Genomic DNA, 25,268 nt, shown 5'->3' on the forward strand with positions numbered 1-25,268 from the left:
GGGTGAATGCCATCTGGTCCCGGTGACTTGTTAATGTTGAGTTTATCAATTAATTCCAAAACCTCCTCTAGTGACACTTCAATCTGTGACAGTTCCTCAGATTTGTCACCTACAAAAGCCAGCTCAGGTTTGGGAATCTCCCTAACATCCTCAGCTGTGAAGACTGAAGCAAAGAATCCATTTAGTTTCTCCGCAATGACTTTATCGTCTTTAAGCGCTCCTTTTGTATTTTGATCATCAAGGGGCCCCACTGGTTGTTTAGCAGGCTTCCTGCTTCTGATGTACTTAAAAAACATTTTGTTATTACCTTTGGAGTTTTGGGCTAGCCGTTCTTCAAACTCCTCTTTGGCTTTTCTTATTACATTCTTGCACTTAAGTTGGCAGTGTTTGTGCTCCTTTCTATTTGCCTCACTAGGATTTGACTTCCACTTTTTAAAGGAAGTCTTTTTATCTCTCACTGCTTCTTTTACATGGTTGTTAACCCACGGTGGCTCTTTTTTAGCTCTTTTACTGTTTTTCTTAATTTGGGGTATACATTGAAGTTGGGTCTCTATTATGGTGTCTTTAAAAAGGGCCCATGCAACTTGCAGGGATTTCACTTTAGTCACTGTACCTTTTAACTTTTGTCTAACTAACCCCCTCATTTTTGTGTAGTTCCCCCTTTTGAAATTAAATGCCACAGTGTTGGGCAGTTGAGGTGTTCTTCCCACCACAGGGATGTTGAATACTATTGTATTATGGTCACTATTTCCAAGTGGTCCTGCTATAGTTACCTCTTGGACCAGCTCCTGCACTCCACTCAGAATTAAATCTAGAGTTGCCTCTCCCCTTGTGGGTTCCCGTACCAGCTGCTCCATGAAGCAGTCATTTAAAGTATCGAGAAATTTTATCACAGTCTTGACTAGAATAAGGGCTTGTCTTCATAGAATCATAAAATCATAGAATATCAGGGTTGGAAGGGACCTCAGGAGGTCATCTAGTCCAACCCCCTGCTCAAACAGGACCAATCCCCAATTAAATCATCCCAGCCAGGGCTTTGTCAAGCCTGACCTTAAAAACCTCTAAGGAAGGAGATTCCACCACCTCCCTAGGGAACTCATTCCAGTGCTTCACCACTCTCCTAGTGAAAAAGTTTTTCCTAATATCCAATATAAACCTCCCCCACTGCAACTTGAGACCATTACTCTTTGTTCTGTCATCTGGTACCACTGAGAACAGTCTAGATCCATCCTCTTTGGAACCCCTTTCAGGTAGTTGAAAGCAGCTATCAAATCCCCCCTCAATCTTCTCTTCTGCAGACTAAACAATCCCAGTTCCCTCAGCCTCTCCTCATAAGTCATGTGCTCCAGCCCCCTAATCATTTCTGTTGCCCTCCACTGGACTCTTTCCAATTTTTCCACATCCTTCTTGTAGTGTGGGGCCCAAAACTGGACACAGTACTCCAGATGAGGCCTCACCAATGTTGAATAGAGGGGAATGATCACATCCCTCGATCTGCTGGCAATGTTCCTCCTTATACAGCCCAAAATGCTGTTAGCCTTCTTGGCAACAAGGGCACACTGTTGACTCATATACAACTTCTCGTCCACTGTAACCCTTAGGTCCTTTTCTGAATAACTGCTGCCTAGCCATTCGGTCCCTAGTCTTTAGCAGCGCATGGGATTCTTCCTTCCTAAGTGCAGGACTCTGCACTTGTCCTTGTTGAACCTCATCAGATTTCTTTTGGCCCAATCCTCTAATTTGTCTAGGTCCCTCTGTATGCTATTCCTATCCTCCAGCGTATCTACCACTCCTCCCAGTTTAGTGTCATCTGCAAACTTGCTGAGGGTGCAGTCTACGCCATCCTCCAGATCACTAATGAAGATATTGAACAAAACTGGCCCCAGGACCGACCCTTGGGGCACTCCGCTTGATACCAACTGCCAACTAGACATGGAGACATTGATCACTACCCGTTGAGCCCGACGATCTAACGAGTTTTCTATCCACCTTATACTTTACATAATGGACCTAATAAAAGAGGGCAGCGGAGATGAAGGAGACTCCTGAAAGGAGCCTGAGAGAAGGCCAGCCCAGAGGCAGAAACCTTTGTGGAGAGACTGGAGCTGAAGATCCAGATGAGGACAAGACACCAGGGAGGTAACCCCTGAAAGTCAGCATTCTTCAGAAGACTAGATTGCTGGGGAGGATCCACAATGTTTAAAAGCCCAGGCCTGGGGAAGGGGCAGAATTTTCCTTTGGTGTGTCTTGTCTAACTATGGATTCGACTTAAAACACTCCAGTGAGAAGGCTTGGGGCCACCACTCTGACAGAAGAGTTGAATGGAAGAAGAACCAGGGCAAAATATGTCATCTTGATGCCCAGTATCAAGTGGGACACTGTCCATCTGGGACATTCATATCCCAGAAGGGGAGATATTTTTTAAGTGACCTGAGTCACAAGAAGAGAGACCACTGCAGGGCTGGAGCAGCCATCAGACGGGGGTGCTAGGTGATGAATGAGCTGCTACCCCACGCCCTGCCATGAGGAGGAACACCTGCAATAAGTGCACTCTTTTATACTAGGAAAATCCAAGTTAGCTGAGAAAGAAATCTAAGTGGGAAAGTTAAAAGTGGGAATATTTTCTGTGGTGATGTGCCCAGACAGAGAGAGAACTGTGTGCACTGGAACCTCACTCCTCTACATGTAACTAAACAACTTTTCTTATAATCTCAAAAAAGTTTCCCTTCCCCCACCTCTCATTACTAAGATTTCAAAACATACCACAGAATATCTGTTTTACTATGAATACTCTCTTATACTATCCTAAATAATTGAAACTGACTAGATTGCCATAATAAGGCCCCAATGTAGCTTTTTGTCAAGTGCTCCCTGCAAGATACCTCATCCCTTCAACTCCCACTGAGGCCAAAGGAAATCTCAGGTGCTCAGCACATCTGAGAAGACTTCCCGCATTTAACAGGATCGGGTTCTAAATGAACAAATTACCTCTTGGTGGTGCATTCTTGTTGCATTATTATTCTAATTGTTTATTTAATCACTAACTTGCAAAATTCATTAATTCCTGCTTGATCTACCTGAGATGGAATCAATGAGTTTCCTCTATAATTAAGAAGAAATTGGATAAATAGAAGGAGCACAGTGTAAAGTGAGCGAATGATCAAATACCACTGATTTAAATGCCTCATCTCAGAAAGTAGGGCCAGATCCACAGCTGTTACAGATCATGTTGCTGCAGTACTCCCATGTTGATGATCTTAAGCAAGTTTTGTTGCAATGTGCCTGTGACAACCCTCTGAAGGATGCTATATGAGAGTATTCTTTCATTGTTCAGCAACTAACAGTTTTATTACAATAAGGAATAAATGCAAAAGATTAGGCAGAGGTGGTCTATGGAAAAATAATATTTGAATAAATATATGATAAACAGACCATTTTGGATCTCAGGGGATTTGGAAAATCTAATACAGAGGTAACAGAACAGTACGGAACCAAATTCAGTCCTGGCAAAAATGGATGTAAGTCTATTGAAGATTCCATGGTGATGAGTGACCTTATAAAAATCTAGATAGAAACATGTAAGTTGTGCTTCCAAAGCTGAATTGTACTTGTTGTCTTTTAGCTTCAGGTTAATTTCAAATAACAGCAACCTGTCCATTCAAGGACAGCAAATCGCTCTTTACACACATGTATAGTGGTAATGGTTGGGCCACTTATGAATTTTATGACTTTACTAAGTTTTCATAAACTCTAGATGCTATAATTTACCCAGAGGGTATATTTACTATATGCTTTTGTTTCTTCTCTGTTACAAAAGAAATAGACTTGATTAACTGTCTGTCCTTAGTTGTGTTCTATATCAACATACAGGCCAACTTTTTCTCTCTTTGAGACCTAAAGTGGGATATCTAAATCCATAATTAGTCATCTAAGTAAGTGGCCTGTTTTTCAGAGGTGAAGTCCATGGGTGCTGTGGGTGCTCATTATTTTCAAAGGTAAGGCCAATAGACTTGGGCTGAATTATCTTTTTCACGGAGTCTCTTACTCAGTTCTACATCCCCCAGAGGACAGCTGCTGGGACTGCTTCTCAGGAAGTGCTGCTTGGTAAGTATGGCTCCAAAGGAGCTGTGCTACTGTGGAACCAGGAGAGAGTTTGTCAGGAAACAATCATAGTATAAAGATACAGGGTCGCCATGCAGAGAACTCTGCCCTCTCACAGATCTGGATTTGATGTGAGCCCAGCAATATTTTCCATGGTGGAGACAAACCCTGCTTCTGCAACAAGAGGATGTGGAGAATCTCTGCAAGGGGATGTCCTGGAACCTTTCTTTCCTCAGAACCTCTCTGTCCCAATAGGCTTTCCCACAGGAGAAAATGATCTGTCTCTAAGATTAAAATAAGATGCATTGAGAAATGCATAGAGAAGGGAATGACTTAGAGGTTGTATATTAACACTACTATTAACTCACTTTTTGTGGACATTGCAGCAATGAGTCTCGAGGAGGGATCTGAAGGAGAAAAGGGTGGTGGCAGAGCAAACTGGGAGTAGCAGGATATTCTGTGGAATTTGGCCTTTGGTTTATTTTTTGTTTTGGAAAGTCAAAGGTTAAATCTGTATTGTTACTATTATAGGGGAGCACCAGCTCCACTGTAGTTAAGGTTGAGCAGAACTTTCTGTATAAAGGTTGACTCTTCTAAGGGTACATCTACATTACAGCGAGGGTTGTGAATGGCAGCCTATGTAGATTTACCCATGTGAGCTCTATTCTAGCTAGCTCACTAAAAATAGAAGTGAGGATGCCATGGTGCAGGCTTCAGGGCTAGCTGCACAAGTAAGTATATACCTGTGAGGGTCAGGCAGGCTTGTGCAGCCTGCATTGAAGCCCACACTTCAGCATCCTTCCTTTTATTTTTAGCTAGCCAGCGAGAGTACAGGAAGGGCAGATACATCTACACGGACTGTAATAGGTAATAATTGGAGATATAACAATCTCCTAGAACTGGAAGGGACCTTGAGGTCATTGAGTCCAGCCCCCTGCCTTCACTAGCAGGACCAATTTTTGCCCCAGATCCCCTAAGTGGCCCCCTCAAGGATTGAAGTCACAACCCTGGGTTTAGCAGTTCAATGCTCAAACCACTGAGCCATCCCTCCCCCCTGTCATTCACACTCCCGGTTACAGTGTAGACGTACCCAACATGCTCTAAATCTGCCTGCAAACTCAAATTGTCTTGAAATATGTTGTTCCTTATGGGGTGCTGGGTAGTGATGGTGGTCCACATCTGAGGTCATTTGAGCAAGGAATTTCAGACATACAGACCCCTCTCTACCCCTTCCTCCTGCCCAACATTTTACAAAATCAAGAGCTTCTTACAACTATTTTGTGTACGGCTGGGACTCAAACCATGTCTCCAATCGTCTCCCCCTGAGCTTGGTCAGCCAACATTTACCTCCACTATGGCATGGCACCCACTGCCCCTTTGGCAAAGCAATAGTGCCAATGTTATTAAAGGAAGAGTTTGACTGTCTAGAGAGGTATGTACGAAAACTCTCAGGCCAGAGAGATTGACGTGCATGTGAAGCAAGACTAGGCAAGAGGGTTTCCAGGCAGACCACTTTCAGATTATATGAGTGGCTCGAGGGGACATGCTGTGGCCATTGAACGTGAGCTACACGCATGCACTGTAAATTCAAACCCTATCCTTGGCAGGAAGCTGAGAATGACGTGTAGGCATTTTGAAACAATCTGTTTGAAATAATCGCTATGCAAGGTGTGAACTGCCTCGGTAGGTCTCAGTAGGGCATTAATTCTAAAGCCTAACAACTATTTAAATATCAATGCTTTTAGCTATTTCACTGCTGATGAGGGGAAGCATGAAAGAAAGGAGGTCTTTAATATGCAAATCTTCATATCTCCTGAGTGGCATATAATTATAGTTTCATCTCTGGTTGGAGTATGGGTTGTAGACAAAGACTTTGAGAGTAGCACCACTTATTTCCAATCTGACCTCCAGTAGTATAGGAATGGTAGAATCAAAGTCTGCCTTGATGACAGAATCAAAGTCTGCCTGTGGCAATACAGAAGAAACACTGTATTAGCAGAAATAAGTTAAAGGACATCCGTTCTAATCATGTAAAAGCAGCAAAGAGTCCTGTGGCACCTTATAGACTAACAGAAGTTTTGGAGCATGAGCTTTCATGGGTGAATACCCACTTCGTCGGATGCCACGTATTCACCCACGAAAGCTCATGCTCCAAAACGTCTAATGAGACAGGAAGGGGAGAGTTAGCTGGAAATGGCTGCCAGGAGCGAGGGCGGGTTGCAGGGAGCAGTGTAGGAGAGATGCCATTTTTCTCTCACATGCTTAAAGTTGTTGTAACTAACATGGAATAAAAAATGGTCATGATTTTGGGCCATAGACCATGTCTGTGATTTCTCTCTCTAGCCAGTCAGAACTCTATCCTCCAAATAGTTCAAAGCACAATCGTTATCACTATTCTACTATAAAAATATACAGGATGGAAGAGGAGCACTTAGGAATCACATAGCTAGTGCCTCAGCCAGAAATCTATGTGATAACTACAGCTGTTTAAATGAACACTAACTCCTACAAAAACACCTAGGAAATTCACTGACAAAAAACTTTGTTTCTTGTGCCCTTCTAGAATGTTGAGTTCATAAAAACTCAGACCACTGAAAATCAGGAAATAACATTAAAATAAATTCAGACTTACACTTCTAAAGCAGAAAATATGGAGCTAAACTACAGGCCAAAAAAACCTTAACTCTGCCATCTTTGAGCAAACTGTCAAGATACCCATTAAACACGTAACTCACACTCATCCTTGACAGATAGTTCACATCGCTAAGGGAATAGGACACACAGCAGTTGTAGAACAGACTCTAATGCCCTCTCTTTGCTAAGGCAAAATTTGTGTTTTGGTGCACTGGACAGGAGCTACCTACACCTGCTGTACACTCAAACACTGAGCCTACTCCACAAAAATTAGCCCACCACACCTGCTATATTTTACAACCCCTTCACTGTTACACATAGGTTCCATCAAATACCACACTTTCATTTATCCATTTCAACACCCACACACTGTTCTTATATCCTATCTTACTGCTGACAGTCTCCAGGGCAAGAAGACTCCTGGGCTGCTAGGTACCACTGCTGATGCATGCTACACAACTCAACACTGAAATGAGGCAAACTGCACTCCCCAACGTACACATGCTCCTGTTTCTTTTCATCACCCACACAGGGTGAGGGGCAGGCAGATGCACTGAGCCCCCCACACTCTTGAGGGGCAGGATTCCCCCAGATCACCTCATATCACAGTCACAGCTCTGCCAAGCTTCCCCAGCTAATCCCTCCGTCATTCAATACAGCTACATCTAACTCAGAGAACACAGCTGGAGTGCATACAGTGGCTATTGCCAGCACTTGTGGGGGACAGAGTTAAGGTTGTGTTGGCATTTACCTTTACTCTGTATTTCATGGTTTTCAGAGGTTTGAGTTTTGATGAACTCAGCATTCTGGAAAGGTGTGAGACACCATCAGGCAACCTTAACTATGTGTCAAAGTTTTTTGTCAGTGAACTTATAGTTTGGAGGATCTTTGCTGGGCAAGCTTAATTCACAAGGTCAAAACCTGTTTTGCCAAGTTATGGCATTCTCATTTGCATAAGCAATGTGCCTGCCCAGTACTTTGTGAATTTTGAGAGTATTGTGTAAGAGGTAATTAAAGCAGTCTGTTTCTACAGCACGTTCTGTCTGTTTCTTCTTTTCATTATTAGATGTGATGACACATTTGCCTGTGTGGTTTCCCACAGATGGCACCGAAGTTTTGCTATCAAATGGTAAGAGTAAACCAACTGTCATCTCTGATCACAGCTTTCCATATTGCTCCCCTGGTGTAAGAATCTTGTTTTAATAAAGGACTCTTTAAAGTGACACTGTACACAGCAAGAATTGAATCTGAAAATAAAGTTTACAACTTTGAACTGGCAGACTCTAAGACACTATTAAGCAGTTTTGTGCCCAAAGGACAGATTTTATTTTCTTAAAAGGGCTTTACAAGAAACTAATACAACTGGAAATATTAACATGGTTTTATCTTTTCCTGGAAGACAATGGGGCTTTTTAAAATATAAACATTTCTCTGTAATCCTGAAAAACCTAAGATAGAGAGGAGATATCATTGAAACACTTTTGATACATACACAAAAAAGCTTTTTGATTAAATAGAATTTTTTGTGAGAATTTTCATTTTTGTTAAAATGTTTCAAAACAAAGAAAACAAAATTCTGTGAAAAACGTTGACACAATCAAAAAGGTTTCATTTTCAACTATTGTTTTGTGGAAAATAAAATTCAATTCTGAACCAGCTCTACTGAACAGTATTATGCTAGTACATTATTATCAGAAAGTAGGAATGCCCATGAAGTATATAGAAATTCAACAATCTAATTTTCATGGCCAAGCTAAATAAAATGCAAAATAAGTAATGTATATAGCAAAAATGTTTTAAAAAATTATTTCCTTTATAATGATCAAAAGTGGTGGCATTAGTAACCCAGATAAGGAAATTTAAAAATTAAATTTTTGGCCTGATTCTAATTTCACATTGCTTAAATCAGAAAACTGGTATAAACTGAGATCAGATTGAATGATGCCAAATTCCATCCTGAGGTAAGTGGGCTCAACTCCACTGATTATATCATAGAATCATAGACTTTAAGGTCAGAAGGAAACATTATGATCATATAGTTTGACCTCCTGCACAATGCAGGCCACAGAATCTCACCCACCCACTCCTTCATCAAACCTGTGTCTGAGCCATTGAAGTCCTCAAATCATGGTTTAAAGACTTCAAGGTGCAGAGAACCTTCCAGCAAGTGACCCGTGCCCCATGCTGCAGAGGAAGGCGAAAAAAACCCCAGGGCTTCTGCCAATCTGCCCTGGAGGAAAATTCTTTCCCGACCCCAAATATAGCGATCAGCTAAACCCTGAGCATGTGGGCAAGACTCACCAGCCAGACACCCAGGAAAGAATTCTCTGTAGTAACTCAGATCCCACCCCATCTAACATCCCATCAAAAGCCATTGGGCATATTTACCACTAGTAGTCAAAGATGAATTAATTGCCAAAATTAGGTTATCCCATTATACCATCCCCTCCATAACTTATCAAGCTTAGTCATGAAGCCAGATATGTCTTTTGCCCCCACTACTCCCCTTGGAAGGTTGTTCCAGAACCTCACTCCTTTGATGGTTAGAAACCTTCATCTAATTTCAAGTCTAAACTTCCTGATAGCCAGTTTATATCCATTTGTTCTTGTGTCCACATTGGTACTGAGCTTAAATAATTCCTCTCCCTCCCTGGTATTTATTCCTCTGATATATTTATAGAGAGCAATCATATCTCCCCTCAGCCTTCTTTTGGTTAGGCTAAACAAGCCAAGCTCTTTGAGTCTCCTTTCATATGACAGGTTTTCCATTCCTTGGATCATCCTAGTAGCCCTTCTCTGAACCTGTTCCAGTTTGAATTCATCCTTCTTGAACATGGGAGACCAGAACTGCACACAGTATTCCAGATGAGGTCTCACCAGTGCCTTGTATAACGGTACTAACACCTCCTTATCTCTACTGGAAATACCTCACCTGATGCATCCCAAGACCGCATTAGCTTTTTTTACGGCCATATCACATTGGCGGCTCATAGTCATCCTGTGATCAACCAATACTCCGAGGTCCTTCTCCTCCTCTGTTACTTCCAACTGATGCCTCCTCAGCTTATACCAATAGTTCTTGTTATTAATCCCTAAATGCATGACCTTGCACTTTTCACTATTAAATTTCATCCTATTACTATTACTCCAGTTTACAAGGTCATCCAGATCTTCCTGTATGATATCCCAGTCCTTCTCTGTATTGGCAATACCTGCCAGCTTTCTGTCATCCGCAAACTTTATTAGCACACTTCCACTTTTTGTGCCACGTTCAGGAATAAAAAGATTAAATAAGATTGGTCCCAAAACTGATCCCTGAGGAACTCCACTAGTAATCTCCCTCCAGCCTGACAATTCACCTTTCAGTACGACACGTTATAGTCTCCTCTTTAATCAGTTCCTTATCCACCTTTCAATTTTCATATTGATCCCCATCTTTTCTAATTTAGCTAATAATTCCCCATGTGGAACCATATCAAATGCCTTACTGAAATCGAGGTAAATTAGATCTACTGCATTTCCTTTGTCTGAAAAATCTGTAACCTTCTCAAAGAAGGAGATCAGGTTGGTTTGGCATGATCTACCTTTTGTAAAACCATGTTGTATTTTGTCCCAATTACCATTGATCTCAATGTTCTTGACTACTTTTTCCTTCAAAATTTTTTCCAAGACCTTGCATACTAGAGATGTCAAACTGACAGGCCTGTAGTTGCCCGGATCACTTTTTTCCCCTTTCTTAAAGACAGGAACTATGTTAGCAATTCTCCAGTCATATGGTACAACCTCTGAGTTTACAGGTTCATTAAAAATTCTTGCTAGTGGGCTTGCAATTTCATGTGCCAGTTCCTTTAATATTCTTGGTTGAAGATTATCTGAGCACCCTGATTTCATCCCATTAAGCAGTTCGAGTTTGGCTTCTACCTCAGATGTGGTAATATCTACTTCCATATCCTCATTCCCATTTGTCATCCTACCATTATCCCTAAACTCCTCATTAGCCTCATTAAAGACTGAGGCCTGGTCTACACTACGCGTTTAAACCAGTTTAAGGAGCATAAAACTGATTTAACGCCACACCCGTCCACACTAAGAGACCCTTTATATCGATATAAAGGGCTCTTTAAATTGATTTCTGTACTCCTCCCTAACGAGAGGAGTAGCGCTAGTATCGGAATTACCATATCGGATTAGGGTTAGTGTGGCCGCAGATTGACGGTATTGGCCTCCGGGTGGTATCCCACAGTGCACCACTGACCGCTCTGGACAGCAATCTGAACTCGGATGCAGTGGCCAGGTAGACAGGAAAAGCCCCGCGAACTTTTGAATATTTCCTGTTTGCCCAGCATGGAGCTCCGATCAGCACGTGTGGCGATGCAGTTAAAAATAAAAATAAAAAAAGAGCTCCAGCATGGACCATGCGGATGTGATCGCTGTAAGGGCAGGCAAATGTGTTCTATCAGCGCTCCGTTACAGAAGACGAAATTCAAAATCATTTTTAAAAATTCTCCACACAGACGCCATAGCAGGGACTCAGCGCACTGCTGCATGACAAGCGTAACGGAAAGCCAAAGAATCAAATAGACGCTCATGGAGGGAGGGAGTGGGGACTGGAGGACTCAAGCAATCCCACAGTTCCTGCAGTCTCCTAAAAGCATTTGCATTCCTGGCTGAGCTCCAAATGCTTCTAGGGTCAAACACAGTGTCCGCGGTGGTTCAGGGCATAGCTTGGCAATTTATGCCACCCCCCACCCACCCCCAGAAGTCAAAGGGAAAACAATCCTCTCTTGACTCTTTTACATGTCACCCTATCTTTACTGAATGCTGCAGATAGACGTGATGCTGCAGCAGTCATCACCAACATCCTCACTCCCCCCCCCCACCATGGGTGGCTGATGGTGCAATATGGCTGATATCCATCGTCATCATCAGCCTTTTGGCACATGGGGAAGTGCAAAAGGACTGGTAACCATGCTGACTAGCATCCAGTGAGGTCGATCATGGGCGCCTGTGTAAAAAACTCCTAATTTTTTCTGGTAGATGGTGCAGTATGGCTGGTAACCGTCTTCATCATAGCAACAGGGGGCTGAGCTCCATCAGCCCCCGCCCTTCATGTGTAAAGAAAAGATTCAATTGTCCCTGGACTAGCAGCGGGATGCTGGGCTCCTCTCCCCCACACTGCTTAATGTCCTGTCTGGAGTATCATAGCAGCTAGAGGCTGCCTTCCACTCATTTCTCACTAACAAGTCACTATGTCTTATTCCTGCATTCTTTATTACTTCATCACACAAGTGGGGGGACACTGCTACGGTAGTCCAGGAAGGCTGAGGGAGAACGGAATCAACAGGTGGGGTTGTTGCAGGAGGACCCCCTGTGAATAGCATACAGCTCATAATTTCTGCGGGATCTGACACAGATCAGCTGTGCTCTCTGGTTCTATGATACACTGGTTCTCTAGTACACTTGTCCCATATTCTAGGAGGACTGATTCTATTTTTAGATACCAAAAAGGAGGGATTGACTCAGAGAGTCATTCCCAAGTTTGGCTTTTGCGCCCCCGGCTGATCTCAGCCAGGGGCACTTATGACAGCAGCAGATGGTGCAGTGCAAAAGGACTGGTAACCATGATCATCTTATTGCCAATTTATGGCATGGTAGATGGCACAGTATGGCTGATAACCATCTCTGCGGTCATGCAAAAGCAAATGCATGCTGCTGTGTAGCACTGCTGAATCGCCTCTGTCAGCGGCATCTAGTACACATACGGTGACAGTCATAAAAGGCAAAACAGGCTCCATGATTGCCATGCTATGGCGTCTGCCAGGGCAATCCAGGGAAAAAAGGCGCGAAATACTTGTCTGCCGTTGCTTTCCCAGAGGAAGGAGTGACTGACGACATTTACCCAGAACCACCCGCGACAATGATTTTTGCCCCATCAGGCACTGGGATCTCAACCCGGAAATTCCAAGGGGCGGGGGAGGCTGCGGGAACTATGGGATAGCTACGGAATAGCTACCCACAGTGCAACGCTCCAGAAATCGACGCTAGCCTCGGACCGTGGATGCACACCACCGATTTAATGTGTTTAGTGTGGCTGCGCGCACTCGATTTTATACAATCTGTTTTGCTAAACCGGTTTGTGTAAATTCGGAATAATCCCGTAGTGTAGACGTACCCTAAGGCAAAGTATTTGTTTAGATATTGGGCCATGCCTAGATTATCCTTAACCTCCATTCCATCCTCAGTGTTTAGCGGTCCCACTTCTTCTTTCTTTATTTTCTTCTTATTTATATGGCTATAGAACCTTTTACTATTGGTTTTACTTCCCTTTGCAAGGTCCAACTCTACATGGCTTTTGGCCTTTCTAACTTTATCCCTACATGTTCTGACCTCAAAAAGGCAGCTTTCCTTGCTGATCACTCCCATCTTCCATTCCTTGTAGGCTTTCTGCTTTTTCTTAATCACCTCTCTGAGATGCTTGCTCATCCAGCTTGGTCTACAACTCCTGCCTATGATTTTTCCCCCTTTCTTGGGATGCAGGCTTCTGATAGTTTCTGCAACTTTGACTTGAAGTAATTCTAGGCTTCCTCCACCTTTAGATCCCCAAGTTCTTCAATCCAATCCACTTCCCTAACTAATTTCCTTAACTCTTTAAAGTCAGCCCTTTTGAAATAAAAAACCCTAGTCACAGATCTAGTCTTGGAGACCAATGAGTTTTGATCTTATATTTAGGGATCTACCTAGAATTCCTGCTTGCTAATTCAGGTATAGAGCAGAACCGAGAAATCTACTCAGAGCAAATAATTTATTTGCAGATTAGCCATTTTTTTCTATTTGAATTGACAGATTTGTGTGCTATTCAAAATTTTTCAAACATATTTGTGCCTGTGGTTTCTTTGAAAATTGTTTTAGCTGTGATTAGTCACCTAATCATAGGGTATGGTTTCTACTACCTGATTGGACAAGTGAGAATCTCATAAGAAAAGGGAAATCCAAGAAATATCAGAAGCCCTTCGGCATCAACCTTTGTTTTATCATACATGTGCATGAGTATCCATGAGACTTTTGCTTTCTGTTATGAATCTGATTTTTATTCCAGAAAATATTTATCAATACTCCACTCACCCCAGTATTCTCCAAGCTCTTGTATAGAGAGCGCAAACTTACTTCACTAGAAAAACTGTCAAAAAGCAACCAGTGGAGGCTGTCTATGGCATGTAACCCAGTTTTAAAACAGAGAGTGGAAAGCCTTCAATACGATAATTCTGGTACATAATAGTTCCATGCTGACACTCACTGTGGTGACCTGATATTCTTCTTTCTATCTAGAGGTCTCAAGAGACTGATTAAAAGGGGAGATCAATCCAGGGCTTCACAGTAATTTCACACTTAAATAGGATTTCTTCCACTCCTTCTCATAATTAGAATAACTGGCATTTTTCTATGTTAATAAGCTACTTTTATATCTTGGTGCAGGTTTCTTGGGGTATAATGAACTCCAGCATGAACTGGTTTGTTAATGTATATTGCTCTTTCTAGTTGTATAGATGCAGATGGTCTCTCGATCACATTTGAAAGGCCAACCTGACTAAGACAGTATCTGGCACTGAGTTTTCTCATGTGCAAATGAAATATTTTTTAAAGGTCATGGTAATTTTAAATGTAATGTCTGATGAACTTAGCAATTCAGTACAGTATGGGTTTGGGATGTATGTATTAACTCAAAGAAATTCAATTACAAAATTGTTCTCTAGTATGGTGGTCTTTAAAAACTTACCACTTTTATTTTAGATGACACAGAGGGCTTATTTCAGTTGCTTTTAAAGGCCACTACCATGGCAGCGAGGAAAAGCAGAGAGACCAGTTCACCTTCTGCAGCAATCCAGCAGAGAGTGCAAGATTTCACAGACAAGATCAGTGCATGTCCAGCAAAGCTGTACTTTGAGCTGATGCATAGTATTAGGTACTGATTGCAGTTTACATGCAAGATAGCTGGGGGAAGGGAGGGACATACAAACACACCCCCTAACCCAAACACCATGTTGGTGCACAGACTTCCATGTGTGCCAGCAAGAGTAGTGTTCTCTTGAATATTATGAAGAACTTCTGCCCAGTCCTTGCCCATAGAAGAGGCTATTTATACATAGCATAATCCCACACAGCCAGGCAGAGAGCAGGAATTAGCCCATCCAGTGCTTAAAAAATAACCCTGTCTGAAAAACATGACACAATAATCTTGTTTCTACAACACAGAAATAAACATCTTGTTTTAAAAATCAAATACACATCCTCAAGGCCTTGTTAAATTGCTGGATGTAAATTGCAGTTGGAACTGACTATTAAAGATCTTAGTAGGGTAGGTTAAACATCTACTCAATTTATTACAATTTTATTTGTACTTCAGCTGTAACTGGTACAATTAAGCCAATCAGAGCAAGCAAATCAAATCTAATTTATTATCTAATGGACTAAAAAGGAATGAATAAACACTGCAGTACTGGATTCAAATGATTAAACATGTCTCTGAAGAGACTTTTTTTCATTTCAGCCTAGAAAAATCATGGTGCTTATTCTATAATTAAGCACTTAGGGGTGACGTAAACCATTTGAACATTCATTCATTTTTCATATGTTTTCATAAAAATGCTAAGCAAAGCATGTGAATTTAATGAATTAGGTTCCGTCAGAACTGGGTAAGTTTACTTATAAAACCATTTTGTTTATATCCAAGTTTGTGATCAGATTGATATGACAATAAGAGACATTTACAGAGACCCCATTTCTAAAACTAGAAGAAAGTTAATTATGTGAATTTTTTCATTCCCCCCTCCTCCCTTTTATAACCAGATAAATTAAGATCAACATTCCGTGGTGATGTAAATAGTTGTTTCAGACACACACATCATATTAAACTCATTTTCTAATCAATTTGAAGTGTGTATAGAAGGTAAAGTAACATAACCAGCAATAATTTGGCTTTCAATACGCGTATGCAAAATGAAATTAGGGAACTGTCTCCACTACATTATAGCCATGAGTCAAATCCTGTTCTCAGTTACATCTCTATAAATCCAGAGTAACTCCTCTGTCACATAGACTATGAAGAAATCCTTAGTGTATAAGCTATTTACTCAAGTGTTGGAATGGAAGGGGATTTAGCCTAATTAAAAACCAACCAAACAAAATCCCCTTTAAATCATTAATAAACTGAATGCCTAGCATGATATAGTGGTGTTATACAGAAGCCCCACCCTTGCCCCAGAACCACCTTTTTTGTGACAGTGTTGTTCTTAATTACCTTTTTTACTGTAGGGACACACTTTGGTAAGGATTTTTTCCCATGATGCCCTTTTGGAGGTAGCACTGGGAGATTACAAGGAAGAGGGAAGCAGCTGTAGCCCCACCATTTTGTAGCTGGCTATTCCTTGTTCTTTCTCTCTCTCTCTTGTCTTGTAAGTATTCTTAGCTCAAGTTAAATTTTCCCTTTTTTGTTCTTAAGAAGATGACATACTCTCATATATAGGTAGACTTAAAGTGACATAACTTTCAATGTGAATGTTTTTATGACCTGTCAAGACCAGAGAGCAGCTTTCTGGGTTTATTCTGCCTTATCACAAACACATAAAGCCTTATAAAAGATGTTGCTTCCTGCACTGCTTTAGGGGCTTGGCAGGGAGCTAAATCCTGCAGGAGAGAAAAGAACCAGTTTTCAGTCAAATCTGGGAAAGCAGGAAATTATTTTAAAAAATCTGCTAAAAATTGCATTTCTTTGTAATCTTTACAGCTACCTGGCAAATAAGTTAGGATTTTTAAAATGTGACTTGTATTTTAAAAGCAATCTGCTTCACCTTTGAGCAATGATCATTTTATTTGCCTTGTGTTTACTTAGATTATAAACTCATGGGGCAGGGGACTGTCTTTTAGCTCTGTGTTAGTACAGCACCTTGCACAATGGGGTCCTGGTCTGTGATGGGGCTCCTAGGTGCTACTGCAATACAAATAATAAATGAGGATTGTGTTGCCTACAGCACCAGCACAAATTGCCTGGAGTAGAGAATAAGTCATGTTTTTATCGGTCCTTTGCATTCACAAAGTATTTTGCACATATGGCCGCAGAGAAGAGGGAATAATTCCCAGGGCCCAGGCAGATTTTCTTTGAATTGATACCTTTAGTATCAGAGCGAGTACAATATTGGGACTTCTCCATGTTGCATTGATGCCAGCTTTGTGTCTGAAGAGCTTCTTGTGATCTACAGTCTGTTCCTTTCTGTAACTAGAGTATATATTGGCGTTAAAAAAAACAAATGTTCTCTTTTACATTGAGATGTAAAATTGTCAACTGAGCAGATGATAATGGTTAGCGCAGTGGGGAAGGTGAGAAAAGAAAGGTCAGAGCGGTTGGGCAGAATAAAACGGAGCAGAGGTGGGAGCCCAAGACTTCTCTCAGAAACTGGTTGAACATACTTGGTTTATTGACCACAGAGAGTGGGAGAAGGTCCTTTATGTTCGCTTAGGACATTATGTTTGAAAGTCTGATGAGAACAGATTTCTAATAGAGTATTCTTACTATGCACATTTTGTTTAAGAGATGAGGTTGGTGATGCAAGCTTATCTTTGCTAGGTAGGGGACCCTTTCCATTACTTCTTTCATGGCACTGCTTTATTTAAGCAATAATGTCAATTAACTTATTCCTGACATTCTCACTTAGTCAAAATCCCTGTTACCTTCAGCAAGAGGCTTTCTTGAATAAGGATTTGTGGAGCCGGTCCAAAGGGCTTATACACTGTGACTTTGATGCTGAACGATAAATGCCAATGAAACATCGAGAGACTGGTTGGAAACTGACTCACACCAAAAAAAGTGAATTCTGTAGACAAGTATTTCAGCTTTAAATGCTGGAGCAGACATTTAACTGCAACATTTGCCTACAGATTTTTGTTCCTTTGGTTTTATGCAGACGTACAGCTGGGCTTTAAGCAATGCACTTCTAGAAAACACATGTCAAGGCAAAACCAAAATGTTTATTTTCTAAGTAGCAGACTGATCTGAAGTCACGATGAATAATTCACTTAACATGATTACTAATTTATTTATCTTTAAAAAATGAGTGCAATTAACTCTGTGTTTTACCTAACAAACATGAGTTTTTAAAAACCTACTTTTAAAATAATGTTGATAATCAGTCAGGAAAATAATCATGTAACAACTACTGGGATTACAATGGTCAGCAGCCACCTGAGAGTCTGGCTTCCAGGAGTCAAGTTAGTTTTAATTTGCAACAAACAAGTGGGGAATAAAGTTCAAAGGTACATGTCACTGTGGTATCTAAGTACTACACAGCAAAGCTGCAGTCAGGGCTCCATTTCAAGCCCCATTTTTAATTCCCCATAAGTTTAGTTAGGAAAAATGGGTATGAATGGAAACTGCCAGGTTTCTTCAGAATAAAAATTACCATGGGAACGTACAAGACAGATACTTTGTGGATTGAGTTCTGTAAGGAGAGGAATGAAAGGCGAGATAGGGTGGGTAAGAGAAATACACTGATGAGGGAGTGACTTAGATGGTTTTCTGTTGATAGTGATATGAACTATATTTGAATATTTGCTGGGTATTTATGAAATTATGATCTTTGTGAAGAACATAAGCGTTTATTGAATCAATCTCTGCTAAGGCAAGGGTGGACAGATGTTACAGTGCTGATTTGGTATAATGCACATCACTCATCTTCATAAAAGCTGTGAATTTCTAAGATACAAGCTAGGGTCTATTGTCATTTACTAACTATTGGGTATTTATCTGCTGTACTGGCAAACTACAATGACTGAACATTTCATACAATTTCTGGATAGTACAATCAAAAGGAGAAGTGGTCATCACACAGGTGAAGGAAGAGCAAACATCAAGCAATCCCAAGATATAAAGAGGTAATAACGGAATGGTACCATTAACACAGTTGGGTGTCCATATTGGGATAAAGGGGTCCCTGTCACCTTTAGACGGATGAAGACTTGGTGACCTGCTGTTATAGAATCAAAGAGATCTTCAACACAGGAACGTGGATATTGTTTTCTACATTACACTGGATTTACAGTTACTTTGAAATATCCACAAACCCTGATAGTATTATCCTTTTCTAAACACTGCAGCAATTAGTTGCCCATTCACAGTATACAACAGATGAAAGAATTCCTGACATGACTAGTTCCAAATCCACTTCAAGCTTTGGCATATGGTACTATCTTTGCCTTGCAATATTTGGGCTGGCTGCCCGACTTCATGGCTACTTGTACAGTGATGTCTTTCATGCTATTCAACTTCCCCTTGAAAACAGAAGCGTATGGCCATAACTCTGCTGTTTAGACACGTTTCACCTTTCACTATCATGAATTTCTGGCCAGTTCCCTTAGAATTTTTCATGCCACGCTCAGTGCAGCAGGGATAGTAGTCTCTCTTCACTACAAACAGTGGCAATCTAGTTTCTTTTCCATGGAGCTTCAATCTGTAAATCCAAAAGCAGCAGCATGATCTCTGTGTCCCCCATGAATAACTGCAGCACAGTTTTGGTAGCGACCAGGGGGAGGTGACTGTGTTAGCTATGTTTCAAGTGGTATTGCAGTGACTTCATCCAAAGTGACTCCTTCCCAGAATGGAATTATTCATTATCCAAGGGAATGTACAATGTTTTGTCCTGAGTGATCATCTCTGTGTTCTTCGTGGTCCTGCTGCAGGGAATGCAAGTTATTTTTCTAGCCACACCTCATTGGCCCCTTTTACCTCCTCATTTCCTGCATCCATTTTCTTCTGTCTGCACACGTGTTTCATGTGTCATCTTTTACCATGGTACTGTCATACCAAGACTTTACACCCATATAGTCCGTCTGAATGACCCTTTTAATACCATTGGTAACATCTTAGACTACCTGACACTTTGCTTGAAAATTCCACTCTTGTTCACTTCTGTTGTGAAGATGCAGCTAAGACTTCAACTACTTTTTATAGACAAAAGCAAGGGATTTTTCAGTGATATTAAAAGATAGTAATGAGACAGTAGAAAGTCTGGACACTCATTCTGAAAATTCTAGTGTCCCCAAAAAGTAAAAACTGCATAAATAGATTAAAGGTCTGAGGGACTATTCAAAGGGAGCTTGAGGGAGGCTGCAATAGGATAATGAGGAGGAAGAAGTATCTTCAGTGATTCAAGAGATCAGGATAAGCTTACAAATGTTTTCTTGACCAAGGCACCAAATCATTTCAGGTTAGCCATCACTTATCCTAGCACACTCCTGTTTAACTTCTAGCTTTTCTATGCATTTTTGATCTGGCTACCACTTATTATGTCTCTGAAAGGACTGAATGTACACACCTTGGTGAGTAATTATAGAGACTGCATATTAATGGTTTAAAATATCCATTTTGATGATACACAGTGGATAAATTTGGACTACATATGGCTCCTTATGTAAAAGAGACATTCTTTTTCTTTTAGTAACACATTGTCTGCTGTGTTTGCCTAGCACTCCCTACCATATGCTCCTTAAAACAAGCTGTTGCATTTCAAGAATTGTCCCTAGTAATTAGTATGAATTTTTTTTTCTAACTAAGCTAAATTACTTGGCATCCATACAGACTTATTTACTTCTGGCTAATGATTTTCATTACTCCTGGTCTCCCCATCTCCTTCAGTCAGCCCCTTCACTTGACCTTTCAGCACAAAAGTGTCCCCTTTACTTTCAAAAATAGCCTTCCTTTCCAACCATCGTCTTGTCTGTCTTTTCCCATCATCTCTACACTCTTTGAACATGCCATTTTCAACCAATGACTCAATAGATTCCTTCTGGGATCCCCTTCAGTTTAGATTTTGCTGCCTTCTCTCTCATCCATACTTGAACCCTATAAAGTCTCTGATGACCTATTTGTAAATAGGTCTCAGAGCTTCTTTTCCATTCTCCTTAATCCTTCTCCTGTGTCTGACCCATGTAGCCTCTGACTGATATTGGACAACTGAGGATGGATCACTGGATTGATTGCCTGTTCTGTTCGTTCCCTCTGAAGCACCTGGCTTTGACTACTGTCGAAAGACAGGATACTGGGCTAGATGGACCATTGGTCTGACAAAGTATGGCCATTCTTATATTCTTAAATCACTCTTTCCCTCTCAACTATCATTTCCCCTTGGCTTCTATGTGTTATGTTCACAGCATACTCACTCAGAAGTTAGATAAAAATGTAAATACTCTTGCTGGAAGTTTGCTACTGCTACCTAACTTACTAGAATACTGAAGAACAATAACAAGAAACCAAAAAAAGAAAAGAAAAAAAAAAGAAAAAAAGCAGAGGCAGCAAGGCACTCACTGCTCACTTCAGCTTGCTTTAAGGGAGAAAGGAAGGACCAGGAGAGGAGAGAAGACTGGATTGTTGAAAACCTGAAGAAGAAACAGGGGTGGGTGGGGGTGTGGACTGTTTGTTGTGTTGTACACTATCACTTTGAGTGTGGAGTAGGGAAGGGCAGGGTTGCAGGCTAGGGATCTCTACAGCAAAGCATGCAAGCAGAGTCAGTTATATAACATATATATGCTTGCATGCTTTGCTGTAGAGATCCCTAGCCTGCAACCCTGCCCTTCCCTACCCCACACTCAAAGTGATAGTGTACAACTCCAACACAGTCCTCAATACACCACCCCATGGCCTTCTGTTCTGGTTTTCCACCATCCAGTCTGTCGTTGTCTCCTTTGGTGGTTCCTTCTTTCCCATCTTGCCCTCTTTTAGGCTGCTCTGTAGGGCTACCTTCCTCTCTCCCTTCACCTTATCTTTGGGCCACCCCATCGGCTTGAAGGTTCAGCTATCATCTTTATACCTATGAGTCACAAATTGCCTCTTTACCTCTGACCTTCCAACTTCTGTCCAGCAGGGGCAGCTCTAGACATTTTGCCGCCCCAAGCAGGGCGGCATGCCGTGGGGGGGTGCTCTGCCGGTCTCCGGGAGGGTGGCAGGCGGCTCCGGTGGACCTCCTGCAGGCGTGCCTGCGGAGGGTCCACTGGCCCCGCGGCTTTGGTGGACCTCCGGAGCCGCAGGACCAGCGGACCCTCCACAGGAACGCCTGCGGGAGGTCCACCGGAGACGCCTACCGCCCTCCCGGAGACCGGCAGAGCACCCCCTGTGGCATGCCGCCCCAAGCACGCGCTTGGCGTGCTGGGGCCTGGAGCCACCCCTGTTGTCCAGGCTCCCATCTCTGGTCTTTCCAACATATCCTGGATGTCCAGCCACTATTTCAAATTCAATATGGTGAAAGCTGAGATCCATTCTCTTTCCTTTGATGTTGACAACATAATCATCCTGCCAGTCTCCCAGGCCCTCACTTCTTTGGTATAATTTTTTTACTCCTCCTCTTCATCCCATGTATTCAGAACCTCATGTATTCAGAACCTCACCAGCGCCAACAATTTTTTTTCTCCATGTCTCAAAACTTCTCTCTGACCCATTGGCTAAAATGCTTGCGTAGGCCTTCATTATCTCCCATCTTGACCACTGCAGGCTCCTTTGTTTCTCTGACTTCTCTGATTCCTAACTATCCAAAACACAAAAAATAAAATAATCTTCCTTACCTGCCACTTACATTCAAAGAAAAGAGTAAAATGGTCTTTCTCCACTAGATTTATTTAATCTATTGGTTTTATACTGCTGCCCATCACCACAGTATCTGAGTGTCTTGCATCTAAAACCAATAGCAACAGTAAAGTCCCTAGGAGACTTCATGGAATTTCTGGCACCTTCTCCCTTTTCAGAGTCAAAACTGTGTTCAGAGCATGTTTTGTTTAGGGAAGGAGCATTGAGAGGGGCTTAGTAATAAAAGGGGCATTTGAATAGTGAGTATTTCTTATGGTGGAAAGGCTTTCTTAAAGAGAAAGGCCTTGCAATATTTCGTAAAGATAGGCAAATCCAAAATCTGACCAACTTCTCTTGGAAAATTCTTCCATAGCTGGATCCTCTCAACAGAGAATGCTGTGTCCTCAGCTCTCACATGATTCATGCTGGGCTTTAAGATTTACATTGTCCCCGAGGAGCACAGCTGGCATGGCAGTTTATAGATTGAAATTTATTCTTTGTAGCTGGGGGCTTAATGCATTAATTGCTTTGAAAATTGGGACCAAGCCTTAAACTGGCCTTGGAAGCTGACTGGGAGCCAGTGGAGAGCATAGACCTGATATGCCTGTGGTGGTCTGAGCCCTGGAGAAGATGAGCTACCAGCTAGAGCATGAGTCTCATCTTCATGTTCAGCATCAGCTATAATAATCCAGCCTGCAGTGCCAAATGACTGGATCTCTGTGGCCAGGTCCTCATGGAGGAAGAAGGGACAAAATTTCCTAGAAGCTGGAGGTGAAATAAGGTATTTCTGCAAACTGATGCTACCTGGTCACCCAAGCTTTGTGTGAAGCCAAACAGTACCCTGAGGCTCCACATCACTGTGGCGAATGGAGGCTGTATGGCTTTAGTGGAAGAGGCAGACAACATCTTGGCCAGCAGTTTGTAGCGTTTCCCCTGCGTTTCTAGCCCATGTGAGTTGTGTAGAAAAGTTTGACTATGTAAGTCCGAACCAGAAGGTAAATAAAAAGAATCCATAAAGTAGTATTGGCTTAAAAGCCACAAGATTTCAAATTCAATATGATTTTGGTGGGGGTCTGACTGAAGATTTTTGAACACTTATGGTTGGCAATACTGTAATAACCTAGACAGTTATGCAAGTACTGGAGGAGAGAGGCTTAAACATATCTGTAATGAGTTGGCAGTTGTATGAAAGTTGTGCAATTTTTTTATGCTTCTTGTGGATTTGGTTTCTTCTTAGTTATTGTTACTTAAATCCTGCCACAAATCTTATTTGCAAAAATTGCACACTTTGGAGTGTTTGTAAATGGTGATAAGAAGCCTGACTTACTCTGTCCTCAAGGAAAAAAGCGTGTCCAGAGGGATATCAAGGAATGCCACCCAGCTCAGGAGAGCTGTAACCAAAACAGAGTAGTGGCAGTGTAATGGCCTGGCTGCAAGTGATATTGCCCACTGGTGATTGTCCCATCTATGGCTACATTCAGCTAGAAAAGTTTCTTTAACTAATTCAAGGCCAGGAAGGAATTTCCCCCCGGATCAGATTGGCAGGGACCTTAGGGTTTTTTTTTCACCTTCCTCTGCAACATGGTTCGCTTTCTAGGATTTTCTGAGTACGTGTCTATTCTAGGGTCCTCTGGCATTGGTGCAAATCAGTTCCTCCTGCTCTCTGCTTGTGGCACACAATGATTTTCATCTCCTGAGGGCTGTAATTCCTAGTTGCTGGGCTTGATGTGGGTGGTGGTGCGTAGTGGCCTGTGACCTACAGGAGGTCAGAGATAATCTGGTAGTCCTTTTTTACCTTAAACTCTATGACTGTGACTCAATGGCCTGTCTCTTTTTGGAACTGAATTACGAAGACTCTAGTCCAGTTTTATCAATGTGAGAGTCATATAATATCTGTCTGCAACACATGTATTCATTACAGTGACAACATGCAGTATAAAACTAAGGTATGCTCTCAAAAGCCATATGTTAAGAATAGGGCAGAATTTGCAGAGGCCCATGGAAGTGGGCACAGTACACAAAGTCTGCACACTTGTAGAGCTTTTACATGTGTTGCCACAAGGACTCAACCATAAGCACACAATGGGAGCTAAGACTGCATTATTCCCTCTAGGTATTAAAATAAACCCTGTAGCAAGGTGGTCTGGTTCCCCGCCACGCCGGAGAGTCTCTCTGGACACCAAAGTGGGTGGATCCAGTGAATCCTGTGCCCACCCCTCAGAGATCAAGGCGCAGGACAGGAAGTATAAAAGCCCAATCCCAGAGCTCACTTGGCTCTCAGGCACCGGAGTGACCAGACGCTTGTAGCGTAGCTCCCAGTTGGGAGACTACGGCAATCGGCGGCCGACTCGAGGACTGACCAGACCAGCCAATGCCTGCCGCTAGCCCGAGCCCAGAGAAGCTGCCAAGCCAACCGTGCACCAGTTACCCCAAGGAGCCCACGGTGCGTGACCTCTTGGAGAATGTTGTCCCAACCCAGGTACCTCTAGAGTGGGAGGTAAGAAGTAGCCCGGGGGCAGCCGACCCTAGTCTGGCTGCAGCACACCCAGAGCCAACATTGGTGTGTTGCGGACAGGATCCCCACTGACACAGCAGTGGGTCTTCTGCCATTGCTAGGGCCCCGGGCTGGGACGCAATGGAGTAGGTGGGCCTGCGTCCCCCCTGCTACCCACCTTGCGGGTGGCATCTCCCCCTCTCTCAGGCTGCTTGGAGCCAGGAACCTGGTGTTTGCTGTTCAACTGTATGCTCAGCCCCTGCCTGAGGGCCTGAGCTACTGACTGTTTGCCACACAGCCAGGCTAGTTCCCCGGCACACTTGACTGAAGTAGTGAGGCGGTCTGGCTCTCCGCTGCCCTGGAGGGGACAAGCCCTGGCCGAACCTCCCTACACATGGTGGAGAATGTGGACAGTGACCCCCAGATCCTTGTGAGAAG

At 42.4% G+C, this 25,268-nt stretch overlaps 1 long non-coding RNA gene across 2 annotated transcripts in view; it reads left to right on the forward strand.

The window, feature by feature from the left end:
* The first annotated feature begins 16,051 nt into the window (after window positions 1–16,051).
* LOC120397035 overlaps window positions 16,052–25,268 on the forward strand; it is a 65,803-nt gene continuing 56,586 nt past the window's right edge. For both annotated transcript variants that reach the window (XR_005593630.1, XR_005593631.1), the window contains exon 1: window positions 16,052–16,184. This is a non-coding gene — a long non-coding RNA (uncharacterized LOC120397035). The remainder of the gene's footprint in view (window positions 16,185–25,268) is intronic.

This window comes from Mauremys reevesii, linkage group 2 (assembly GCF_016161935.1).
Source record: "Mauremys reevesii isolate NIE-2019 linkage group 2, ASM1616193v1, whole genome shotgun sequence".
In the NCBI taxonomy this organism is placed as follows: domain Eukaryota; kingdom Metazoa; phylum Chordata; order Testudines; family Geoemydidae; genus Mauremys; species Mauremys reevesii.